A 13145-nucleotide genomic window follows, 5' to 3' on the forward strand; every position below is an offset into this window, starting at 1 on the left:
ATATCTCTATAAAAAAGGCATATGCCCACAATCATCCCATTTCACAGGTGAAGAAAATAAGTCTTATGCATATGTGTGTACACACACAGACAGACTTAACATTTGATCCAAAATCTATAGGTTTTATTGCCATAAGCATTCAGAGGTTTAAATATCCTTTCCAAAAGATTACATAAACAGTAATCTTACTTTACTTACTCATCTATATCTGCTATTTTCCAGACACTGAAGACACAGAGATGAGAAAATGCTCTAGGATGAGGTTGAAAGAGAGACACATTAATAAATGCTCACAATAAAGGGTTGCACAAGAGCTGAACAAAATACTTCTGTGGTACCACAGCAGCATTGGGAAGAGATGGGCTCACCCCAACACTGGGACAAAGCACAGAGAAAATGGCTTGAAAGCTGGGTTTTCAAGGGCAGCTTGACTCCAGCAGATGTGCAAAGTGTGAGCTAAGCAGAGGCACTGTTTTGAAACACAGAAACATAATGCTCATGTCTGCTACATGGGAGCAGGCGTGGGAGCAGATGATACTGGAAAAGGTTGGGAAAAAATTCTCTGTTTTCTTAGACATTCTAAGGATTACGATCTTTTTCTTACAGGCAATTTGTATTAATGGCTTGCACTTATGTAGGTACATCTTCCTTTTAGTATGAAGGTCCTTTGTAAATAAATGTTATTGTTTTAATGCCACCCGTTTTAGCTATATAGTTTGAAACCTTGTGAAAATAGTAAAAAAAAAAAAAAAAAAAAAAAAAATATGCCATGGGTTTCTGGATTTCTCTGTTTTCATAAGGGAGATAAGGGAGGATCTGAGAGTATTTCCCTCATCACTTGCCAATTTTGTAGTTATGAGAGATGAGGGAGCCTATTTAGAAACTGTAGAATTTTGAAATTGAAAAAGACCTTAAAAGTCAAATCTGAAAGCTTTAGAATCACCCTCCACTAGACGAATTGTCTGATTTTATGTGTTGTCCGGTGGCATTGTGTAGCATTCATACAGTGTGTTCTGTGGGACACTAGACTCTTAAAGTGCTCCATTTAAAAAGGGAAGGTTCATAGTTAAGGAAGTTTAGGAAGACCTACACCCTACAACTCTGTCTTAAAGAGTTAAATGTATTAGACTGTTAACAACTACGAAAAACCCTGTAAGAAACAATCCTGTTAAAGTTTGTTTAAACTGGTATTTACCAAATTTTTACTTTTTTTTTTGAAACTGACAAATAAAATTATATTTATTTATTGTGTTCATGTTGCTCTGAAATAGGTACACATCGTGGAATAAGTTGAGCTCATTAACATACACATTATCTCACATATATATATTTTTTTTCTTGTTGACAGATTCTCACTCTGGAGTGCAATGGCACAATCTGGGCTCACTGCAACCTCTGCCTCCTGGGTTCAAGCATTTCTCCTGCCTCAGCCTCCCAAGTAACTGGGATTGCAGGTGCCCACCACCATGCCCAGCTAACTTTTTGTATTTTAGTAGAGATGGGGTTTTGCCATGATGGCGAGGCTGATTTCGCACTCCTGACCTCAAGTGATCCACCTGCCTGGACCTCCCAAAATGCTAGGATTACAGGTGTGAGCCACTGCATCCACCACACATATGTAATTTTTTTTTTTTTGGAGTGGGGAGCCTTAAAATAAACTCCTTAGCAATTTTCAGCAATACATTGTTATTAACTATAATTGCCATGTTGTACAATAGATACCTTGAACTTATTTCTCCTAATTGTAATTTCGTATCCTTTGTGTCATATCTCCCCAAATTCCCCTCCCTCTAACCACCACATTCTCTGGTAACCACCATTCCACTCTTAGCTTCTGTAAGATCAACTTTTTAAGATTTCCATACAAGTAAGGATTTGTGGTATTTGTCTTTCTGTGCCTGGGTTGTTTCACTTAACATAATGTCCTCAAGGTTCATCTACATTGTTGCAAATGGCAAAATTTCCTTCCTTTTAAGACTGAATAGTATTCCATTGTGTATATATACCACATTTTCTTCTCCTCATGACACTTAAGTTCATTCATCTCCTCATGACACTTGATTCCATATCTTAATTATTGTAAGAAGTGGTGGAATAAATATGGGAATGTAGATACCTCTTCAACATACTGATTTGATTTCCTTTGCATATATACACAGAAGTGGGGTTGCTGGATTATATGGTAGTTCTATTTTTAATTTTTTGAGAAACCACCATACCGTTTTTCATAATTGCTGTACTAATTTATATTCTCACCAGCAATGTATAAGGGTCTTTTCTCCACATTCTTTTTCACACTTGTAATATTGCATCTTTTTGATAATAGACATTTTAACAGGTGTGAGGTGATATTATATTGTGATTTTAATTTGCATTTCTCTGATGATTAGTGATTTTGAATGTTTTTAAGTATACATGTTGTCTGCACGTCTTTGGGGAAATATCTATTCAGAGCTTTGCTCATTTTACAACTGGGTTGTTTTCTTACTATTGAATTGTTTGAGTTTGTTATATATTTTAGATATTAACACCTTATCAGATGTTTGATTTTTAAATATTTTATATTTTATCTCATTCCATTAGTTGTCTCATTATTCTGTTGATTGTTTCCTTGCATATGCAAAAAGCTTTTAAGTTTAATGTAATTCAATTTGTCTATTTTCACTTTAATGGCCTGTGCTTTTGGGGTCATTTCTAAAATATCATTACCCAAACCAAAGTCATGGAGATTTTCCTGTTTTCTTCTAACAGTTTGAAATGTTTAGGACTTACATTTAAGTCTTTAATTCATTTGGAGTTGATCTTGTACATAGCAAGATGAAGATATAATTTCATTTTTCTGCATGTGGCTATTTCATTGTCTCAACAACATTTATTGAAGAGATTATCCTTTCCTCACTGTGTGTTCTTGGCACCTTGATAGAAAATCAACTGACCATAAATTATACGCTTATTTCTAGGTACCATGTTTCACTCTATTGGCCTATGTGTCTGTTTTTATGCCAGAATCCGGCTGTTTTGATTACTATAACTTTGTAGTACGTTTTGAAATCATGTAGTGTGAGACCTCCAGCTCTGTTCTTTTTGCTCAATATTCCTTTTGCTATTTGAAATCTTTTTGGTTCCATAGGAATTTTAGCTTTTCTTCTATTTCTGGAAAAAATGGCATTAAATTTTTGATAGATATTGCATGGATCTGTAAATTGCTTTGGCTAATATGGACATTTTAACAGTATTCATTCTTCTATTTCATGACCATGGAATATCTTTCTATTTATTTGTGTCTTCCTCAATTTCTTTCATCAATGTTATATAGTTTTCAGTGTATAGGTCTTTTGCCTTTTTGGTTAAATGTATTTCCATCTTATTACTTTTTGTAGATATTGTAAATGGAATTGTTTTGATTTCCTTTTTGAATAGCTCATTGTTACTCTATAGAAACACTACTGATTTTTGTATGTTAATATTATATCCTGCAACTGTACTGAATTTTGTTAGTTCTAACAGCTTTTTTGCAAGTTTTTAAAGGTTTTCTATATAAGATGATGTCATCTGCAAACATGTCTCAAGACATCCAAATTGTAAAAGAGTAAATCAAATTGTTACTGTTAAGATAAATTTATTTTGCTCTGGGTAGGACTTCCAGTATTATGTTGAATAGAACTGGCAAGCATTCGCATCCTTGACTTGTTTCTGATCTTACAAAATATGATTTAAACTTTTCACCATTGAATATGATGTTAACTGTGGGTTTGTCATATATGATATTTAATGTGTTGAGGTGCATTCTTTCTGTATATAATTTATTGAGAGTTTTTAATCACAAGATGATATGAATTTTGTTAACAACTTTCTCTTTGTCTATTGAGATGATTATATGATTTTGTCTTTTATTATATTCATATGGTATGTTACATTTACAGATTTGTGTACGTTGAACCATCCTTGTATCTCTGGGATAAATTCCATTTGATTATGGTGTATGATTCATTCAATGTGCTATTGAATTTGGTTTGCTAATATTTTTGAGGATATTTACACCTATGATCATGAGGAATATTGGCCTATAATCTTATTTTCTTGTAGTGTCCTTGTATGGCTTTGATATCAGGGTAAAGCTGGCCTTGAAAAATGTGTTTGAAAGTATTCTTTTGTCTTCATTTTTTGAAAGCATTTTAAAAATATGGTATTAGGTATTCTTTAAATGTTTGGTAGAATTTGTCCATGAAGCCATCAGGCCCTGGGCCCTCCTTTGGTGGGGGATGTTTTATTACTGATTCAATCCTCTTACTTGGTATTCGTTTGTTCAGATTTTCTACTTCATGATTCAGTCTTGGTAGGTTGAACATGTGTAGGAATTTGTCCATTCTTCTAGGTTATCTAATTGGTTGGCATATGTTCACAATAGTGTCTTAGTGATCCTTTGTAATTCTGTTGTGTCAGTTGTAATGTCTCCTTTTTATTTATAATTTTATTTATTTGAACCTTCTCTTTTTTTTCTTACTCTAGCACAAGGCTTATTCATTTTGTTTATCTTTTTAAAAAATTCTTAATTTTGCTGATTCTTTCTGTTGTTTTCTAGTCTCTATTTCAGGTATTTGGGTTTTGATCTTTACTATTTCTTAACCTCTTTTAACTTTGGGTTTAGTTTATTGTTTTTCTTTTTTCTTGAGGTGTAACATTAGGTTGTTTATTGGGGATCTTTCTTCTTTTCTGATGGAGGCTATAAACTTCCATCTTAGAAATGCTTTTGCTGAATCCCATAAGTTTTGGTATGTTACGTTTCCATCTTCCTTTGTATCAATATATTTTAAAATTTCTCTTTCAATTTCTTCATTAACCCTTGGTTGTTCAAGAGCAAGTCATTTAAATTCCATGTATTTGTGAATATTCTAAAGTTCCTAGAAATTAGAATTTTATACTATTGTGGTCAAAAAAGACATTTGATAGGATTTCAATCTTCTTAAATTTACGACTTGTTTTATGGCCTAATACATCATCTATCTCAGAGAATGTTCCATGTGCAGCAGAGAAAAATGTGTATTCTGCAGCTGTTGGATAGAATATTCTGTATATGGATGTTAGGTCCATTTGGTCTCCAATATATGTTGATATTTCCTAATTAATTTTCTGTTGAAGTAATCTGTCTTTTGCTGAAAGTGAGGTACTAAAGCCCCCTACTATTACTGTATTGCCATCTACCTCTTTCTTCAGATCTATTAATATTTACCTTATATATATGTGTATATATATTTACAATGGTTATATCCACTTCCTTAATTTACCCCTCTTTCATTATATAATGACCTTCTTTGTCTCTTTTCTCAGTTTTGACTTAATGTTCATTTTATCTGACTTAAGTGTACCTATTTCTGCTCCCCATGAGTTTCCATTCACATAGTTTCCATTCACATCCATGTCTTTTATATCCCTTCACTTTTAATCTATGTGTATCCTTAAATGTGAAGTGAGTCTCTTATAGGCACTGTACAGTGTCTTGTCTTTTATGCATGTAGACATTCTATGTCTTTTTGTTTTGCAGATCTTTTGTCTTTACTCTTTTGTTGTCTTTGTGATTAGGTGACTTTGTCTAGTGGTATGCTTTGATTTCTTACTTTTTATGTTTTGCATATCTACAATAGGTTTTTTCTTTGTGGTTACCATGAGGATTATTTTTTAAATCTTATTGTTATTACAGGCTAAGCTGATAACAACTTAACTTTGATTGCATAAAAAAAAAAAAACCTCTACAATATTCTCCACCTCCCTCATGCATTTAAATTTTTTGATGTTGTAATTTACATGTTCTTATGTTGTATATGCCACAACAAATTATTATAACTATCATTTTTAACAGTTCTGTGTTTTCATCTTTATACTAAAGATATAAGTGATTTAAACATCATCACAATTACAGTATTAAAGTATTCTGAATTTGACTGGGTATGTACTTTTATCAGTGAGTTTTATACTTTGAGATGTTTTTGTGTTACTTTTTAGCATCCTTTTTTTTCAGGCTGATGAACTTCTTTTAGCATTTCTTGTAAACAGTTCTGGTGGGAGTGAACTACCTCAGCTTTTGTTTCTCTGGGAAACTCTTTCTCTCTCCTTTATTTCTGAACCACACCTTTTTCAGATACAATATTCTTACTTGGCAGTTTTGTTTAGTATTTTTTTTTTCAGCACTTTGAATGTATCATCCTGTTCTCTCCTGGCCTGTAATATCTCTACTGAGAAATTAACTTCTGTGTGTCCAGAACTTCCTTATAGGTTATTCACTTCTTTTATCTTAATGCTTTCAGGATCCTCTTTCTTTCCTTGAGCTTGACAGCTTTATTTTATTATGTCTTGGTGTAATCTTGTTTGGATTCAATTTGGTTAGAGAATTTTGACATTTCTGTACCTCTATATTTATATCTTTCTCCAAACTTGGAAAGTACTGCTAATATTTCTTTAAATAAACATTTTAATTCTTTATCTTTCTCTTCTCCTTCACAAACTCCTATAACCCAAACAATTGCTCATAAATCTCATAAGCTTACTTCATTCCTTTTCATTCTTTTTTCTTCTCTGACTTTATATTTTCCAATAACCTGTCTTCAGAATCATAGATTCTTTCTTCTGCTTGATCAATTTTGCTATTAATGCTCACTATTGCATTTTTTATTTTGTTCATTGTATTTTCCAACTCCAGAATTACTATTTTATAAAATAACTTAAATTTCTCTGTTAATTTTTAATATTGGTACTTCATTGTTTTCCCGATCTTATTGAGGCATTTTAAGTATTTATTGAAGTTGTCCTATGTTACTTAAAAAATTATTTTGAATTTTTTTGTCAGGCAGTTCATCCATCTTTATTTACTTGTAGGTCAGCTACTAAGAGATTATTGTTTGGTGTGTTCTTTGGTTATGTTATGTCTTCTTGGTGTTTTGTGTTTTCATTACCTTACATGGATGACTGCACATTCAAAAAGTAAGGACTTATTCCAGTCTTTGCAGACTGACTTTGGGTGGAAAAGCTGCTCCAGGCAGCCTGCCTAGAGATTCTAGGCAGACCATTGGGCATAATCTGAAGGTAAGCTTGCTGCTGGAGTCCTCAGATAGGCTAGTGTGGTGCCTGGGTCAGCAGGTAGGCAACCTGATGCCTGGGTCTACTACTTGGTTGGGCATAAAGCCTAGATCCATGGGGGCTGATCTTGCACTAGAATAGACCTGGAGCCTGAGTCCGTGGAGGCTGGTTCAGTATTGGAGTAGGCCTGGAGCTTGAGTCTGTGGGGATGGGTTTGGGTTATGGGCCCACAGTTGCTGGCCTAGAACTTAAGTCTTCATGGGTAGTCTTGGAGCCTCAGTCTGTGTGGTCTAACCTGCTACTGGGGTCTACTGGGGTGAGCTTGGGCCCTGGATCTGCTGGTACAGCCCTAGACCCTGGGTTATCTGAAGCTTGAGACCACAGAGACCAGCCTGGCACTTGGGGTTTTCTCAATGCTGTAGTTGGTAGGAAGCCTGGGTCCACAGGAGACAGTCTGGAGCCTACGATTGCAGGTGTTGGTTTAGTGCATTAGACTCTGGTACTGGCCTGGAGCCTATGTCCACTAGTGTTTGCCTGGAGTCTGGGCATGCAGGTGTTGGCCTAGAGGATAGGCCCATGAGGGCTGTCCTAGGTCTTAGGGCCTTGGGAATAGCCACTTACCTAGGTATACAGGGGCTGTCCTGGAGCCTTGGTCCATGGGGGTTGGTCAAATGCTGGAATCTATTGGGACAACCTGAACCCTGGGTCTGTTGGAGTGAGGAGCTACAGGAGCTGGCCTGGAAGCTGGGTGTGAGGGTGCCAGTCTGATGACTAGGACTGCAAGGGTTGGTCTGGCGCTGAGGTTGGCCTGAGGCCTGGGGCCATGGGAGCCACTTCACTGTTAGGGGTGGTTAGGACTCTGAGGTTGTTGAAGTCAGGTTGGCAGTGGGGCAGCCTGGAGACCAAGTTCATTGGAAAAGCCTAGAGCCTGGTGGGGGATCTAGCCTGGTTCTAGTGCAGGCCTGGAAACCTAGTCCTTGGGTAGGGGCCTAAAGTCTGAGGCCATGGGGTCAGATCAGTGCTAGATTTTACTGAAGAGGGCCTATAGTTTTGGAGTCTGAGGCAAAGTCCTCTTCTCACGTCCTTCTTCCTCTCCTAGGCAGTATCTTTCTCCATGCTGTGCTGTCCAGGGTTGAAGAATGGGCAATGTGCCTAATGTCTATCCTACTCTCCTCAATGCGTCTTTTCTTTCTGTGCTACATTCAGACACTATTGTCCTTCACCAGGTTTCCTTAGCACTTGGGAAGATATTTCCATGTGTGGATAGTTGTTTGCATTAATGTTTCTTCAGGGGACAAGCATTGGAGAGTTCTATTTCTCCATTTTGCTGATGTTCCCACTCCCTGAACCTATTTTGTAATAGAAGTTTTCAGAACTCCAATTAACAATCAACCTTTTCCTCTCATATTTGCCACCTAGTGTAATTAACTTTAAATTGCTCTTCATACTCTTGAACTTTACAGCTTCTTTACAGGTTCATTTATTTTTATTTTTTGACCTGAGACATCTTCTTAATTTCTAGTAAGCTAGAACAGAAATAAGGCTACTACTCCTTTCACCCTGTTCTTTGGCAGTGTACCCAGCTTATATTCACAAGCAGACTCACAGATTACCATCTCAGGAATACAGAGGATTCTCTCTTCAGGTGTTTGCTTAATGTCCTTTTTTCTTGGACCTCTTTTTCTGGCCACTCTTTTCTTCTAGACACAAGTGCTCCAGAAGAGTTGCTCCTCTTACCTAGTTGTCAGCTTCCTATGGTGACATTTGCTTCCAGTGAGACCACTGGAAGACCACATTAAGACCACTATGTCTTAAATACTCAGCATCTAACATAATCCTTTACCCACAATTCAAGTGGTCCTTAAAAGTACTGAATAAGCCTTTTTGCATGAAAGCCAATTTGGAGAATTTAAAAATATCTTCAGGCTGCACTATTTAAAATTTTAAATTTTTATTACACAAAGGCTATCACATAATTGGATATTTCTCTACTTTGTACACAATTCTTCTTACTCTCCACAGAAAGGCTGCTTCTTAACTTCTCATCTGGTGATGGCAAGCACTAAAATCCTGATTTTAATAGAACGGCAGTAAAAATGTCTCAGTGATTTAGGTTGAAAGCACTATATTGGTTCATGGCTCTTGTACCCAATATCCAGAATGTACAAATTTTTTTTTGTTCAAAAATACAAAATAAATTATCTGTAGGCATGGGCAATGACAGCAGTAAATTATTGTATATTGTCAACTGAAACCAGTAACTGATGATTATGGTGATTTTCTTAAATTTCAGCCAACCTTCTCTTCAGTCATTTTCTTCACCTGACTTCTAATGTTATTGTTGAAGAATGCTGTTTTCAGCTTCTTGTTACAGTTCAAAAACAAAGGTAAAGCACTATTCTAGGAATTAGAACAAACCATCTCTCATTCTACCTATTGCACTCATTCCAGGATTCTCTTTTTTAGGAATTTCTATGACTACAACTTCTGCTGTAGGTAACAGAGAAGCCACCCCAGCAGCATGCAGTAAAGCAGTTCCCACAATGTTTGTGGGGTCAGTGACTCCTTTTTCTACCGTATTCACAGAATCTCCAATCACAGCCTAATAACCAATTCAGAGGATCTTACATAATTTTTTCAACTATCAAAGATCCTTCAACACTTGCATTCTTAACATTGGTCATTGAAGGAATTTTGAGGGTTCTTTTAATAATTTCTATAACATTAAAAACATCTTCATTAGCTGGAGTTAATGAGTCCAAGACTGGAATGCACTGAAGCAGAACAATGCCATCTTCAATGGCAGCTCTTGTAGCATTAAGGACATCGTTAACTCTTTCTTTTCTTTCACTTGAACATCACTTGTCTCACCAACCATCAACATGGCTACTCCATCTGATAGTTTTGCCAGACATTCATTCAGTTTTTTCTTTTCATATTCACTAGTTGTGATATCTAACTACTCAATGATTTCTTGAATACATTTTTCAATTTAAGCCTTGTCATCTTTTCCTTTTAGTAACATAGCATCATCTTTGACCACAATGACCTCTCTGAATTTTCCTGAGTCATGAGGCTGAGCATCTTCAAGATTTAGGGTTAACCCCTCTTCTCCAAACACTGCAATACCAGTAGCAATAGCTACATCTTTAAGCTAGTTCTATTGTCACCAAAACCTGAAATTTTGACTGCTACAACCTGAAGACCAACTTTTAGCCGATTCAAGATGAGCATACTTAGAGTTTCTTCATCAACATCTTCAGCAATTGTGACCAAAGGCTTAAGGTGAGCACTGGCAATTTCAAGAGCAGGTACAATGGACTGGACACCAGAAATGTTCTTTTCATTCAGTAGAACATAGGCATCCTGGAATTCACATTTCTGACCTTTTGATATATTAATAAGTATGGAAAAATGTAGCCTCAATCAAACGTCATGCCTTCAATAATTTCTAATTCATCATTCAATGTTTTTCCACCTTTCACTGTGAGCACAACCTTTCTTCCAACCTTTTTCATTGCATCAGAAATGATGCTGCCAATTTTTTTTGTCTCTCTTTGCAGAAATTGTACCAACCTGAGCAATTTCTTCAGGGGTTGTCACAGGTTTAGACTGCTTCCTAAGTTCAGCAATTACAGTATCAACATCTAACCTCACACACTTCCAATTTCCACTGGATTTGCACCCTTGCTAACCTTCTCAAAGCCTTCTTTGCAATAGAGCATGCCAATATGGTAGCAGTAATGATACCATCCCCAGCTTCTTTATTTGTATTATTGGCAACATTTTAACAAGTTTAGCTCCAATATTTTTATATTTATCCTTTAAGTCAATTGACTTTGCAACAGTCACACCATCTTTTTTTTTAACTTTGGAACTTCCTCAGCTTTCTTCAATAATCACTGTTCTTTCCTTTGACCCTATTGTAATGGCTAGAGAATTGGCTAAAAGGCTTACACCTTGAAGCTTTAAGGTTTGGGCATCTGCACCAAATTTTACATCTTTGGCATCAACCTGAGGAAGATGAGGCTTCAGTACCCTGGACACCAGTCTTATTTGGCAAAAAAAAAAAAAAAATTATGGGTAGTTGAAGCATTTCTGCAGGGCTGCAGCAGGGCGTATGTACAGTGAGACAGGTCATTGGTGGTGAGGGAAGGAAAGAGTGTAGGGCCCATTATTTTAAAATTCAAAGTGAAAATAATTTCATCACATCCCATAGAATTATTTATAAATTTTGCTATAATTAAGAGTACTGCTTTATTAAGCAAAATAATGTTAATAAACAAATGGTGTTGCTTTTGAAGCCACAAAAATGTTGCTGTTGCTATTTGAGATGTAGTAACTTATACCACATCTCTACTTATTCATATCTTACATTTTTAAAGTGCTTTACAACTCAGAAAGTGAGTTCATAGACATTCTCTAACTTCAATCTCAAAACTTTTCTTCAAATACATATCATTATACCCACTTCACAGTTAGGAAAAGTCACAGCTCAAAGAAATGCAAAAAAATTGCCCAAAGTGACTCTGTTATACTTGAACTTGAATGAGTTCAGCGTACTTACTGTTATGTGAGAATTCCAAAACAATATGAGTTATTGTTTAGTGAGAACTTCAAGTGAAGTCCGTTTCTAGGTCTCAGATGAGAAAGATTAAATCCCAAACAGCTTCCAATCCAAAACAGACTCTGATTATAGCAACACCTCCACATTCAAATTGCAAAGGCTAAGTGTACAACCTGAAGAGCTCCAATGTCCCGAAATTTCTCAGAAAAGCTGAGTGCTCTCTGCTGGTCCTAGAGTCCCTGGGAGCTGCTGGTTCTTAAAGGCCCCATCCTGCTTTTGATTTGATCTGGGCCTGGAAGTCGTACTTTCTCCCATAGTTGACCTCTACGGTGGTCATCACAGGGCTGAAAATAAGAAATTCTAAAGCACTTTCACCCTTTTACAGGGTCTAAGGTGTTTCTCTATGCCTAGCAGTGCTTTGGAAATTTGAGCAGGCGTCAGAATCACCTAGAGGACAGGAGGGCTTGTAAAATCAGTTTGCTGGACCTTACCCCCAGAGTTTCTGATGCAGTGGGTCTTGCGTGGGAACAGAGAACATCAGTTCTTACCAGTTGTCAGGTAATTTCTTACCAATGAAATTGCTGCTGCTGTTTGTCTGGAGACCTCACTTTGAGAACCACTACCCTAGTTCTTCATTTGCTTTTTCAAGAGCTGAAATGTTTTGAAATCATTTCTTTTGAAATCAGATATTGAGTCCTTCCAGAAGTTAGGCATTTCATTCACTCATAAATCTCAAGTTGCTCAATTACAAAGCAAGAGAAAAGTACCTTGACTACAAATGTTCCGAAGCCAATTATTAATGCCAGTTCTACCATTTCACAGCTTTTAAGCCTTGAGCAAAAAGTACCTCTATTTTCTCAACTATATGTCCAGCCCAGTAACTTATATGAAGATAAAATTATGCCTCTGTTAAAAAAACTGATAGTGTTACTTTAAAATACGGTAATGTTTTAGGTATGAAAATCTAAATGAAGTATTCCCCTATTGTGGAATGGACCAGGTACTGGTATAAGGTTACTTGTCTAAAAACATACAGCAAGGAAAGGCAGAATCAGGTATAGAATTCAGGCTTATTCATTCTCCTTTACAGATTTCCCCAAGGTACACTACTCCACAACAATAACAGTAGTAGACAAATACTCAAATGCGCTTTGGAAAGCCTAATATAGAACCTGACAAGAAATAAAGGGATCCATCCACTCCTCTAGGTATCTATTTCAATGGTTCCATTAGTAATAAAATTCCTCTTCTGGATGCATAATTGATAACAAAATAAAAATAAAAATATATCTTTAATCTAAGTATCTAAGTACAATACATATTACAGTGCAGCAATCATTCCTGCAAAACTCAGGGGTGTGATTTTATTATGCCAAGTTTCAAATTCCCTTAAAGCTCATCAACAGGGCTTTCAGCTAAGTTCAGCCTGTGAGACTTTTATGTTTGTGTCTGGGGGGTTACCTCCTTGTTCTGTAAGTGAAAGCCTCCTTCATTTCTAACAAATACT

General features: G+C 36.2%; 1 pseudogene; it reads right to left on the minus strand.

Moving 5' to 3' along the window:
- Positions 1-9478: 9478 nt before the first annotated feature.
- LOC111521858 lies at positions 9479-11167 on the minus strand (annotated as a pseudogene).
- Positions 11168-13145: the final 1978 nt, after the last annotated feature.

This window comes from Piliocolobus tephrosceles, chromosome X (assembly GCF_002776525.5).
Source record: "Piliocolobus tephrosceles isolate RC106 chromosome X, ASM277652v3, whole genome shotgun sequence".
NCBI classification, from domain to species: Eukaryota; Metazoa; Chordata; class Mammalia; order Primates; family Cercopithecidae; genus Piliocolobus; species Piliocolobus tephrosceles.